Consider the following 13,610-nt stretch of genomic DNA (forward strand, 5'->3'; position numbering starts at 1 on the left):
AAAAATCATCCTTATTTTCAGCCAAACGTGAGGGATGGGTCAGGTCGGAAAGTTGACCTGGAGCTGGCAGTGAAGAGGAGGTAGCCACAGGAGCTGGCAAATTTTAAATTCCCCACCGACTCTGCCCCTAGCATTCATGTTACAACTCCAGCCTGGGAGCCAATCAAGAATGGTCAGTGTTGTGGCCTGACGACATCACTGCAACTGGCGATGGCTAATTCAACAGCGCTGTGTCATCACATGACAGTGGAAAAGTTGGGCTTCCCATTGGCCACTGCAACAATGTGGCTGGCAACATTCCCCCACCCACCTCAGCGCAGCCTCCCCGTCCCAGGATGCTATCGCGGGTAGGCCCTGGTAGCCCCACAGTCGGGTACATGGCATGCTTATTAGTGTCATTTGTGCATCTGTGTTCAGGTGGGGGCCACCCATTAGTTTGACGAGTTTCCACACAAGGCAGTCCTGTTACGAGCGCGCGCGGGTGCGGTCGTCTCGGGCGGGTGGTGAGCCCTTGGGCCACGGCAGGACCCCAGGAGGAGCCCAAGGCCACACCGTGGGAGATGAGCTGAGCAGGCATGGTGAGCGAGGCAGGCAGGAACAGAAGCAGGGAGTCCGACCCTCAGCCGGACCTGCATGCCCATGGTAGCCAACACGGGGAAGTTGACTAATGAACGGTCCTCCGACTGTTCCCGGCCCTTTCGGACCTGCCGCAGGGAACGGCAATAGGGATGTGAATCGTGTCCTCGATCGTCTTAACGATCGATTTCGGCTGGGAGGGGGAGGGAATCGTATTGTTGCCGTTTGGGGGGGTAAAATATCGTGAAAAATCGTGAAAAATCGTGAAAAATCTAAAAATCTAAAAATCGCAAAACCGGCACATTAAAACCCCCTAAAACCCATCCCCCACCCTCCCGAACCCCCCCCAAATGAGTTAAATAACCTGCGGGTCCAGCGGCGGTCCGGAACGGCAGCGGTCCGGAACGGGCTCCTGCTCCTGAATCTTGTTGTCTTCAGCCGGCGCCATTTTCCAAAATGGCGCCGAAAAATGGCGGCGGCCATAGACGAACACGATTGGATGGCAGGAGGTCCTTCCGGACCCCCGCTGGACTTTTGGCAAGTCTCGTGGGGGTCAGGAGGCCCCCCACAAGCTGGCCAAAAGTTCCTGGAGGTCCAGCGGGGGTCAGGGAGCGATTTCCCGCCGCAAATCGTTTTCGTACGGAAAATGGCGCCAGCAGGAGATCGACTGCAGGAGGTCGTTCAGCGAGGGTTCCGGTGCCTCGCTGAACGACCTCCTGCAGTCGATCTCCTGCCGGCGCCATTTTCCGTACGAAAACGATTCGCGGCGGGAAATCGCTCCCTGACCCCCGCTGGACCTCCAGGAACTTTTGGCCAGCTTGTGGGGGGCCTCCTGACCCCCACGAGACTTGCCAAAAGTCCAGCGGGGGTCCAGAAGGGACCTCCTGCCGTCCAATCGTGTTCGTCTATGGCCGCCGCCATTTTTCGGCGCCATTTTGGAAAATGGCGCCGGCTGACGACAACAAGATTCAGGAGCAGGAGCCCGTTCCGGACCGCTGCCGTTCCGGACCGCCGCTGGACCCGCAGGTTATTTAACTCATTTGGGGGGGGTTCGGGAGGGTGGGGGATTTAATTTAAAGGGTCGGGGGTGGGTTTTAGGGGGTTTTAGTGTGCCGGCTCACGATTCTAACGATTTATAACGATAAATCGTTAGAATCTCTATTGTATTGTGTTCCATAACGGTTTAAGACGATATTAAAATTATCGGACGATAATTTTAATCGTCCTAAAACGATTCACATCCCTAAACGGCAATGGGCAGCAGGCCGGACAGAGGCGAGGGCAGACAGAGTCCTTGAACAGAAGACATCAGACGGGGCAGAAGCAGGCTGAAGCAAGACGGAGACATCAGGACAAGGGCTGAAGCGAGACACAGGAAAGGTCCAGGTGAGCAGGAACTCCGATGCTGGGATACTCACATCCGAAGCCCCCTCGGCTGGCAGAAGCTCAAGAGCCCGTGGGACGAATCCCTCCTGTTGGCCACTCCAGGGCCCAACAGGACAGAAGGCTCAGGAACCAGGTCAAGGCAGAGACAGGAAGACATCCGGACAAGGGCTGAAGCAGACACTGTAGACAAGGCTGGATGGAAACATTGCACTGTCCATCAGGGCGCCCTACTCAGCCCACCCGTGGGACTGAGTCGCGGACCACCCTGTCCCAGACGCGCCCTACACAGCCCAGGAAGGCTGGTCGCGGACCACGCTGAGAAGGAGGGTGCGGGGAAGACCCAGGCGAACAGGAACTCCGATGCTGGGATACTCACATCCGAAGCCCCCTCGGCTGGCAGAAACAGGAGCAGACATCAGGCAAAGACACTGGACTAGGAACCATGGAAGACCTGGATCAGCACAGTTACAGCCAACTGTAAGGCCTGATCGAAGGCCCTTTGCAAGTGAACAGGCAGTCCTTAAATACTGGAGGCAGAAGGCAACTCCCTGGGAGGAGCTTGCCAAGACCGCCCACCGCTGGTCCTATAAGTCAGGTGGAGAGCTGCGGGCCAGCCCCTAGGAGAAGGGCGTCGCCAAACAGGAAGTCCAAACGCAGAGGCATGCAAGCCACAGGCACAGCTAGGCCTCTCAGGCCCTGGAGCAAGTCCCGGATGGAACACAGGCGAGGCCCTGGCTTCAAGGCGGCCTCTGGAGGAAGGTAAGAGACCTCCTGTAGCGCAGCAGCAGGGGGGATCGCAACAAGTCCACATTCACTCCAAGCATGACAGGAGTAGAAAATGGTTTTAAAAATGATAACTTCAGTTCATGAAATCTTAACAATAAGCCAGACCTGAGCCCAAATACCCAGAACAAAATATCTCAGGTCTGGCTCATTTTTGCAGTGTCATGATTTAAAAGCACTATTCCTTAAACCTTTTCCTGTTGCTTTCATGACTTGGGGAGTGCGGAGTGCTATGTGTTTATAATATATTTAAATGGGTGCTTAGCGCTTTGTTCCTGTGATCACCTGGGTCTCTTTTATTCTGGTGCAGGCTTTTTGGTGCTCATTAGTTTGACTAAATTATGGTAAGTAGTACCAAAGTGTCTAGCAAATATTCAGTTCTTTACTAAAAGGAAAGCTCTCCCAATCATGTTGTGTAGTCCAAAGATGCTTCTCTACTTCACAATATTAGACTTTTTGGGGGTAACTTATTTAATGGCCCGCATAGATTTAAAGTCAATTACCAATGGATTTTATACCAATTTTCAAAGACAAATTGCATGTATACTTTCCTTTTTAAAATTATTCCACCAAAACTATCCACACACATCATGTATGCACAGAGATATTTGGAGAAATAGATAAGCACATTTGAAAATACAGCTGTATGCATGCAAGTGCAAACCCTCCCTCCCCAGAAATGCCTCTGCTTACTGCAGGCAAAAGTGCATAATTACAGGCCTAATGCGTGCACCTTTACCCACTTAGCATACGGTTAGGGACCTTTCTTTTCCGTTTTTAGTTTCAATATTTGTATTGACCACAATCAGTTTTTCATTTATTTTTGCAGGGAACGTATTAATGTTTATTATAATGAACAAAAACTGGGAGAAAAATCATTGGGGAAAAAAAAGAGCATAAGCTAGCAAGTCATCCCTCCTATGTCCTAGATTGCAGTACATCAAATTGAACATTTCAAACTATTTTTGATTTACATTATGCAATTTCAGCGATCAAAACAGTCTGCTCTGATTAATAATTATAACAGTACTAGTGTAAAAGGGCTTATCCAAAATGATGTCCAAAAAAGGCATTTATGCATATAAAGTTAATCCTTGGATTTTTCCCCACATAAAAGAATGCCTCTTTCCTCAGCAGTGGAAAAAGCAACTGTTTATGCACATTAACCAGTAGGGATATTCGTTCATTTGAAACAAATGGGTAAACATAATAAAGGAGCCCATATTTGTTTCATTTGTGGTCCCCCAAAATGAATGGAAGGGTCCCATGAATGAAACAAATAATCTTCATCTCAATTGTTTATGTTCCCCATTCATTTTTCTGGCCTATTGAAGTCTATGGCTCTGCTCTAAGTAAATAAAAAGGTGCAGGTAATTTAGCAAACAGCTTTAGCCTGTGTGACCTCATCGCCTTGTCAAAGCATTGTCAGAGCTGAGGCAGGGTAAGTTTGCTAGGAAACTAGCTGGAGGACAAATCACAGTGCAGGATGAGCTATCTGGATCAAATGATGATGACAACCTCGCACTGTAAAGTCTGAGCATATGCAAGAAGCTCTGTAGTTCCTCTCTAGCTCTTGGTACAGTAGGATGTGCTACCAGAAGCTCTCAGTTTTTACTCCTATTTAAAGTAAAAAAAAACCTCCAAAAAACAGTGTAAAGAATCTTCAGAAGGAACCCTGGAGCATGATGTAAATAATTGCCCATATTTACAAAATAATTCTTATTAAACTAGCCTTTCAAAGCAAGTCAGTACGCAAGACGCGTTTCATACTGTGGTATTAGGAAGAAATCACTAAAGCATTTGAATCATTACAAACATTTAGGATCAGTCCTATATTACATTTAATTTGTTGTGTGTAATAGTTTTGTTTGACTAAATGACGGTTAATAATAATTTGTTTTCTATGCTGACATTTGAACATGGCTATGACTGAAGCCAGCTGGTCAATTGCTCTGCAGGCTTAAGTAAATGTATTGAGGGCTGAATAATTAAAGTTCAATTTATGCAAAATAAATTTGGCCATTGGAGGGCGAATGTGGGAAAAATGTGAATAGGATGCATTTTTAAGTAATATGGAAAATGCAACAAAGCACTCCATTTCATTATGTGTCACTTCAAAACAAAACAAAAGTGGGCTCCAATGAAATTCTTGTATTTTGGAATGCAGCTTCTGCCTTGCCTCTGCCACTGGCATCAACAAATCCCCCACCCTCCAGCAATGCCAAAATAATAATAAAAAAATTAAACCCTCCAGTTATTCCTGAATCCCTTCAACTGTCTCTGGACACATCTTACCCTATCCTTTGGTTGCAAGAAGAGAAATGGAGCAGAAGTGATCCCCAGTCTCTTCTGCCCTCCAGGTCACATGTTCAAAATGGCTCTGGCCGATCCTGAGGCTTGCAAACATTTAACACAATGGTGCCAACCTCAGGAGCAGCCAGAACAATTTTGTAAACGAGATCCGGCAAGGCAAGATGAATATAATAACTAAGTAGCATAGTAAATGACGGTAGATAAAGATCCAAATGGTCCATAGAGTCTGCCCAGCAAACTGTTTGGGGTAGTAACTGCCACTTTGTGCAGGTTATCCCCATCCCTTTTATTAAGGTTAGTAATTGCAGTATCCCCATGCAAGTACCCCGGTTTCTTCTTTTCCATCGTCTAGCCAGTAGGGATCCTCTGTGTTTATCCCATGCCCTTTTGAATTCCATTACTATTCTTGTCTTTCACACCTCTTCTGGAAGGTCATTTCATGCATCCACTACACTTTCCATGAAGAAATATTTCCTGACATTGTTCCCGAGTTTACCCCTTGGAGTCTCATATCATGACTCCTAGTTTTACAGCTTTCTTTCCATCAGAAAAGGTTTTGTTCTTTTGCATCATTAAATCCTTTCAGATATTTAAAAGTCTGTATCATATCTCCCCTCTCTTCCAGGTTACGTATATATCTTTAGGTCCTTCAGTCTCATCTCATAAGTCTTTCGGTGCATACTTAACACTATTTTGGTTGTTTTTCTCTGGACATTATCATTTCCTTTACCCCCTTCTCTTCTCATCACCTTTGCTCTCTCCTCCTACACCCCACCTCCTTTTTGAGATATGGTTTCCAAAACTAAACAGAGCACTCCAAATAAGGCCTCACCAAAGAACTGCCCAGGAGCCATTATCACCTCCTTTTCCCCTGCTTGTTATGCTTCTCTCTGTGCAGCCCAATATCTTTTTGTCTTAGCCTGACCAGCTGAGGGTTTGTGACTTTACTGGGGGGAGTTCAGGCTAAAGAACCAGCAGCAGGGTCATGAGGACACAGAGATGGACTGGGAAAATTGGTGGCCAAATTGGTAAAACTGGTAATTTCCATCTTGTGTACATGTGTTAAAATTTTCTGAATTGTGCATGTACTCTCGCCCTAGCTTGATAGCAGCTAGGAAGAGAGTGCATCAAACTAGGTCAAGAGTACAATGTACAAATCTCATCTTTGTGTATCTTTCCTCACTCCAAATCACATCAAACCTTCACTGATGTGTACTGTGCTGTTTGTACATCTGGCTGTGCATGTAAAACTACTCCCAAACTCTAGACCAACACCAAAACCTCACCTCTAGTTATTAATTGACCCTCCTACAGTGGTTAAGGCTAGTAACCGCCACACCAGCAAGTTACCCATACTTATTTGCTTTCTCCCCATGTTTATTTGTTTTCCCAGATCATCAAATCCAGTGTCCTTGTTCGTTGCTCTCTGAATCTAATTCACCTTTTCCTCTTTTCCCCCGCCATAAAAGCAGAGAGAATAATGGAATTGCATCAACATTATGAAGGCTTATTGGTTAAGGGTAGTAACCACTACACCAGCAAGTTACCTCCATGCACTCTTTTCTTCAATTCCATCCTCTAGCCTTTAGGGATCCACAGTGTTTATCCCATGCCCCTTTGAAATCTTTCACCATTTTTGTCTTCACCATCTCCTCTGGAAGGGCATTCCAGGCATCCATCACCCTTGACATTGGTTCTGAGTCATCCTCCCTGAAGTATCATTATGTGACCCCTAGTTCTACTGATTTCTTACCATCGGAAAACATTTGTTCATTGTGCATCATTAAAACTTTTCAGATATCTGAAGGTATGTATTACATCTCCCCTGCACCTACTCTTCTCTAGGGTATACATTTTTAGGTCCTTCAATCTCTCCTCATAAGTCATTTGATGGAGACCCCTGACCATTTTTTTTTGCCATTCTCTGGAACGCCTCCATCCTATCTCTGCCCCTTTTGAGATATGGTCTCCAGAACTGAATACAATACTCCAGATGAGGCTTCACGAAGGACCTGTACAAGGGGGTCTATCACTTTCTTTTTTTTACTGGTTATCTATACAGCCCAGCATTCTTCTGGCTTTAGCTATCGCCTTGTCACATTGCTTCACCGTCTTCAGATCGCTAGACACTATCACCCCAAGGTCCCTCTTGTGTTCCGTGCACAACAGCCCTTTACCCCCTAAGATGTACAGCTCTTTTGAATTACCACACTCTGGATGCATGACGCTGCACTTCTTGGCATTGAATCCCAGCTGCCATATCTTTGACCACCATTCAAGCTTCCTTAAATCATGTCTCATTCTCTCTACTCCTTCCAGCATTTCCACTCTGTTGCAGATCTCAGTATCATCTACAAAAAGACAACATTTACCTTCTATCCCTTCCACAATGCCACTCACAAAGATATTGAACAGTACCAGTCCCAACACCGATCCTTGCAGCACTCCACTTAACCCTGCTTTCTCTTCAGAGTAAGTTCCATTTACATCGCACACTGTTTTCTATCCATCAACCAGGCCACCACCTTGGCACTCACTCCAAGGCTTCTCATTACTTAATTTGTCGTAATGTACTTTTTCTGGTATACACTTTATTTAAGATTATTGCAATACGATCTTTCTCAAGTAATATTTTGCAAGGCAGATTACAATAATAACATAAAATAAAACATCAAAATAAAAGTCATGACAACAAAAACAATAAAAAAATGCATCATATAACTTTTAAAACAAATATGTTGTACACTTTACAGCTCTTAAACTCTATTGCCTGAATTTTAAGAGGTCTGCGCGCGTAAAATCTGGGGGTTACGTGCATGGCTGGGCCGTGCGCGCACTGGGGTAGATTTAAAAAGGTGCACGCGGGTGTACATGTGCGTGCACTACCCGGCGCAGCACATGTACACCCAATTTTATAATTTGCATGCACAGGCATGCACAAGTTATAAAATCAAGGGTCGGCGCGCGCAAGGGGGTGCACAATTGTGCATCCCCTTGCGCGCCGAGCCGCGCTGCCTTCCCCTGTTCCCTCCCAAGCCACTCCGAAATTGGAGCAGCCTTCCCACCCCTTCCCCAGACCTTTCCCCCCCCTAGCCCTACTCTAGCCCCCAAAAACATTTTTATTTTACCTTTTGCGCCTGCCGGCAGGCTGCCAACATACAAACCCTCAACACAGCAGCAATGGCCACTGTGTTGCAGGCCTCTGGCCCCATCCCGTACCACCCCCACCCCGTCCTGCCCCCACCCCATCCCCGTACTGCCCCTTTAGTAAAGCCCCGGGACTTACAGACATCCCTGGCTTTACTCGCCTTGCCGGGCCTTTTTAAAATAGGCCCGGCGCGCATAAGACCGGTTATGCGTGTAAATCCTCCGAATTTACGCACGTAACCTTTTTAAAATACGGCCCACTGAGCGCATTTTACAAATGGTCCGGCCATGTGCATAACTGCCAATATGTGCAGAAGTGCTGGGTCATGGAAAAGGGAGCCAGCCAAGGGGTGGGGAGGAGGCCGGCCAGGACAGCGGCCATTAGGCCCTGTTCTGGGGAAGCGTGCGCCGGCCAGCTGCCAGCGTGCTGAACTTGCTTCATCTATTCAGATGAAGTAAGTTCCGAAATAAAAAAAATAAAGGTAGGGAAAGGGGTTTTAGGAGTTGGGGAGGAGAGGGGAAAAGGGAGGCAGAGTAGGAAGGAGTATAGGAAAGTTCCGTCCCAGTCTGGGACTGGGAGGGAACTGGGGAAGACCTACTTTCATCGCCGCACATTGGTTTTAAAAATTCCCCCCTCTGTGCACGCAAGTCCCGACCTGCCAGCACCTGTGCGCACGAATATTAAAATCTGGCACACATGTGTGCGCGGGAACTGCATTTCATAACACGCGCGCGCCGACGCTTGCCTGTTATAAAATTGTGTCCATGTGCACATGTAGGGATCTGCGTACACATAGATACACGCATGCTTCTTTGAAAATCGACCCCTATATGAGACAAACATGCATTTATATAGTTAGAAAAATTACATTTTATTTTTACAGGGAAAATTGTCACAGGCTGGAAAGTAATTCTAGGTAAGAAACAATTTGACATACATTTATTTCAACTTTTCCTTCAGGAGCAAAAACATTCTCTTCTACTGTCTGCTTTTGGTTTACAGGAACTGAAATTATGTCAATAATCCCTAAATTTAGTACATGAACTATTTGGTAAGAAAACTGTTCTGTTTTAAAAAATCAATAGTAGGTTTGCTGAAGTTCTTTAAACTGAACTTTTCTTTTTGCAGGGAACGCCCTCGAATTTCAGAAAAAAATGGATTCACCAACTCTTCCAGGTGAGCGCTACTTTAAAACACTCTTTTTAAAGAAAATAATTTGTATCACTAATTATATTCTTTCATAACTTCACACAGATTTTAAAGAACCTCTGTGTGTATGAGCTTCACTATATAATAATGTTTAAAGATGAGCATTTTTGGAACAGTTTCAATATTCTCCTTTTAACAAAAGTTAAAATAAGAAAATGTGAACAATTCAAATCTGAATTATTTAATTTCAGAGGTGGGTGTAATTGCATAACCAGTAGGTACCAGGAGCCCAATATTCAAAAGATCCTAACATTAAGAGTTTAAGCAATCAGACTTTTCAATTAAAAAATGTGCTGGCTTCAAGTGCCTTCATTTTGGCATCTTGAAAAGGGGCGGGAACCAGGCGGGTGACAAAGCCAGGCACCTAACGCTAATTATCAGTGCTAGGTGTATAACTTGGGGGATGGAACGTAGGTGCTGACAAAGGAGGCCTAATTCTGGCCCCCTACCTGCCTTCCCTGTTAAAATAAAAACCTATGGAGGGGAATCTGCCCTCCCAGCCCCTCCCTTTACCTCCTCATCCCTGTGCAGGAGATCTGTAGCCTCTCCTACCTCAGCACTCTCTCTGCCTCCAGCCTTGTGCAATTAACAGAACAGAAACCAGTCTCCCATTTAGAGCTGAGCTCTGAACAGTGATGAGAATACATTAATGCCTATGCTGGGAATTATCAAAGCTATCATTTAAAGGTGAATTTTCTAATCTACATTCTCATCTTACTAGATCTACCTGCAGCATTCGACATGGTCGACCATAAAATCCTAATTGAACGACTAACCGAAATAGGCATAACAGGAAATACACTAGCATGGTTCTCTTCTTTCCTTCGTAACAGATCATTCCAGGTAGCCATCAACAACTCCCTCTCAGAATCAATCCCTCTTGAAACCGGAGTGCCACAGGGATCAGCTGTATCTTGCACCCTGTTCAACATCTATATCCTACCGCTATGCCTACTATCAAATCTCGGCATCACCTATTACATGTACGCAGACGACATCCAACTTATCATCCCTGTAACAAGCACAATAGAGAATGCCCTCAACCTTTTAACCACATATCTTACCAACATAAAAAATACCTTAAATCAAATGAAACTAGGCTTGAACATCGACAAGACCGAATACATTCTGCTCGAAAGAAAAAGCTCAACAAACCCTCCCATTAACACAAGTCTAAATGGCAACACAATGATCAAACTCCGAGAAAATGTGAAAGACCTAGGTATATGGCTTGACCCTGAACTGAATTTCAAGAAACACATTGCCTTGAAAGCCAAAGAGGGCTTCTATAAACTCGCAATACTTAAACGACTAAAACCACTTCTAAACCAACCAGAATTCAGAACAGTACTGCAATCACTAATTTTCTCATGCTCTGACTACTGCAACTCACTACTCTTAGGACTCCCTAAAACAACCACACATCCTCTCCAAATTCTTCAGAACGCCACAGCCAGAATTCTCTCCAGATGAAAAATGCATTGAACACAAAATGCTCACAATAATCCACAAAACCATACATAACAATGAACCCAACTGCCTAAATACATTATTCCAAAAGCATCATCCCCAATGAAACACAAGATCAGCAAACAAAGCCCTACTAGCAATTCCCCCAATCTCCTCAGCAAACCTCACAACAGTCAGAGAAAGAGCGACATCAATAGCTGGACCATACTTATGGAACTCACTGCCAGAAAACATAAGGCTTCAAAACGACACACAACTCTTCAAAAAACTACTCAAAACTTGGCTATTCTGACAAGCCTACAAAGACGGTATTGGATAAGCCGACTGTACTAGATAAGCAGTTATATCAACCTCTTGCATTTGTTTTTGTTTATTTCATAGTTATGCTATTTAGCGGTGCTCCCACGATTGTTATTGTCCTTTGATATTTATATAACTTTAGTCTACAATATTTTAGATTATTTTAACTACTATTACTAATGCTTTACTTCTTTATATATTTTAACTGTCATCATTCTTTTACTATATATTATTGTACTTTCCTTGTTAAATGATTATAAACCGTTGTGAAGGTTCCCACTGATGCGATGGTATAGAAAAACAAATAAACCATAAACCATAAAGTTGAACACATAAATATCAGCATTTGTGTGAGTAACTATATGCAAGCATATATGCTATTTTGCAAAACTAGAACCCAGCATGTGCAAATAAGGGTGCTCGGGTAAAAAAGGGGCGGTCCAGGGAGGCCAACATTTATGTGTGTAAGTTGCTATTTTATAAGAGATTTACATGTGTAGATTTGGCAGCTTACTTGCATATATTTACACCTGCTCTTTATCTGGAGTAAGTGATTGCAATCATCTTAAAATAAAATACTGACTAGGTGGGGGATCTAGGTAAATCGGGAAGTTGAGGCTGAAGAGCCAAGATGGAGTCTTTGTCTGGTACATGGAGGAGATATACTAATTGGTAACACTTATAATTTCATTGCTGCACACGAGTTAGAAAATCTCCTAACTTACACGTGTAAAACCTGACTTTTGGGGGGTTGATAAATGCATGTAAATTATGTGGGTAACATCTCCATGTGTATATTTTTAAAGGTAGAAATAAAAATATGTGGGTATAGTTGTTGCACACCAATCATCCGGATAAGTTTCAAGTTATCCGGCTATGTAGTGGCTTTGCCACTGGATAAGTCTGAAAAATGCTATTTATCCAGAGACAGGTAACTAGCTCTATGTAAGACTTATCCAGCTGTCTGACTTAGTCGGACAAGTAGTGCTTTTAAGACTTATCCAGCTAAGTACCTGCAAAGCTGCTAGTTAGGCACACACTGAGCTGAGGATTTCAAGATATTGTCCCCAAGGACTCCGAGGCCATTTTCCTGAGTGGTGACAGCATCATGCACCTGTATCTGTGATCATTCTTTCCTGTGTGCATCACTCTGTTCTCATCCACATTGAATTTCATCTGCCATTCAGATGCCCAATCTCCTAGTCTCAATGTTCTTCTGCAGTTCCCCACAATCCATTACTGTTTAAGCAACTTTGAATAATTTCATGTCCTCTGCAAATTTGATCACTGCACTAGTTGCTCCCTTTTCCAGATGATTAATGAATATGTTCAGCTTGGAGAAGAGACAGCTGAGGGGGGATATGATAGAGGTCTTGAACGAGTAGATGTGAATCGGTTATTTACACTTTCAGATAATAGAAGGACTAGGGGGCACTCCATGAAGTTAGCATGGGGCACATTTACTAATCAGAGAAAATTCTTTTTCACTCAATGCACAATTAAGCTCTGGAATTTGTTGCAGAGAATGTGGTTAGTGCAGTTAGTGTAGCTGGGTTTAAAAAAAGTTTGGATAAGTTCTTGGAGGAGAAGTCCATTACCTGCTATTAATCAAGTTTACTTAGGGAATAGCCACTGCTATTAATTGCATCGGTAGCATGGGATCTTCTTAGTGTTTGGGTAATTGCCAGGTTCTTGTGGCCTGGTTTGGCCTCTGTTGGAAACAGGATGCTGGGCTCGATGGACCCTTGGTCTGACCCAGCATGGAAATTTCTTATATTCTTATGTTCTTATGTTCTTATGTTAAACAGCACAAGTCCCAGTAAAAATTATTGTGGTTCTCCACTATATGAGGGTAACCTGCACAAAGCAGCAGTTATTACCATAAGCAAATTGTTGAGCAGACTAGATTGACCATTTTGTCTTTATCTGCCGCCATTACTATATTACTATGTTATTATAAGTCTGAATGTATACCAATAAGTGCAATATGTATTTGCACATTTATTTTTTATCATATGCATGCATGTTGCAGGGTACATTTGCACATATCTTATAACCCGTGCCTATCACATATGTGCATATTGTAAAATGAAGGTGTAAATTTTTGCATGCCTGTATATACCAAGTTATCCTTCCTGTATTCAACCAAGCAGAGAACTGGTAAGATCACCTTTTCCTCCTTCTGGGTCAGCTTAAGGAAGGTAAGGGGGGAAGAGGGCTACCATTGGAGGGAGGACATGGGGGCTGATGCCTGATGACTCTCCCACTGACATTTTTACAAGTTCTAAGGCAAGTAGAGTGTTCGTTTCTTTTACACAGGAAAGATGGAGACTGCAGAAAGAGTGTGGAATGGTGAATCAACTACCTACCCCTCAGCACAGACTATTTTTTCCATGGGAGAGAGGTGGAGATTAGGCAGCTATAT

This window comes from Rhinatrema bivittatum, unplaced genomic scaffold (assembly GCF_901001135.1).
Source record: "Rhinatrema bivittatum unplaced genomic scaffold, aRhiBiv1.1, whole genome shotgun sequence".
In the NCBI taxonomy this organism is placed as follows: Eukaryota; Metazoa; Chordata; class Amphibia; order Gymnophiona; family Rhinatrematidae; genus Rhinatrema; species Rhinatrema bivittatum.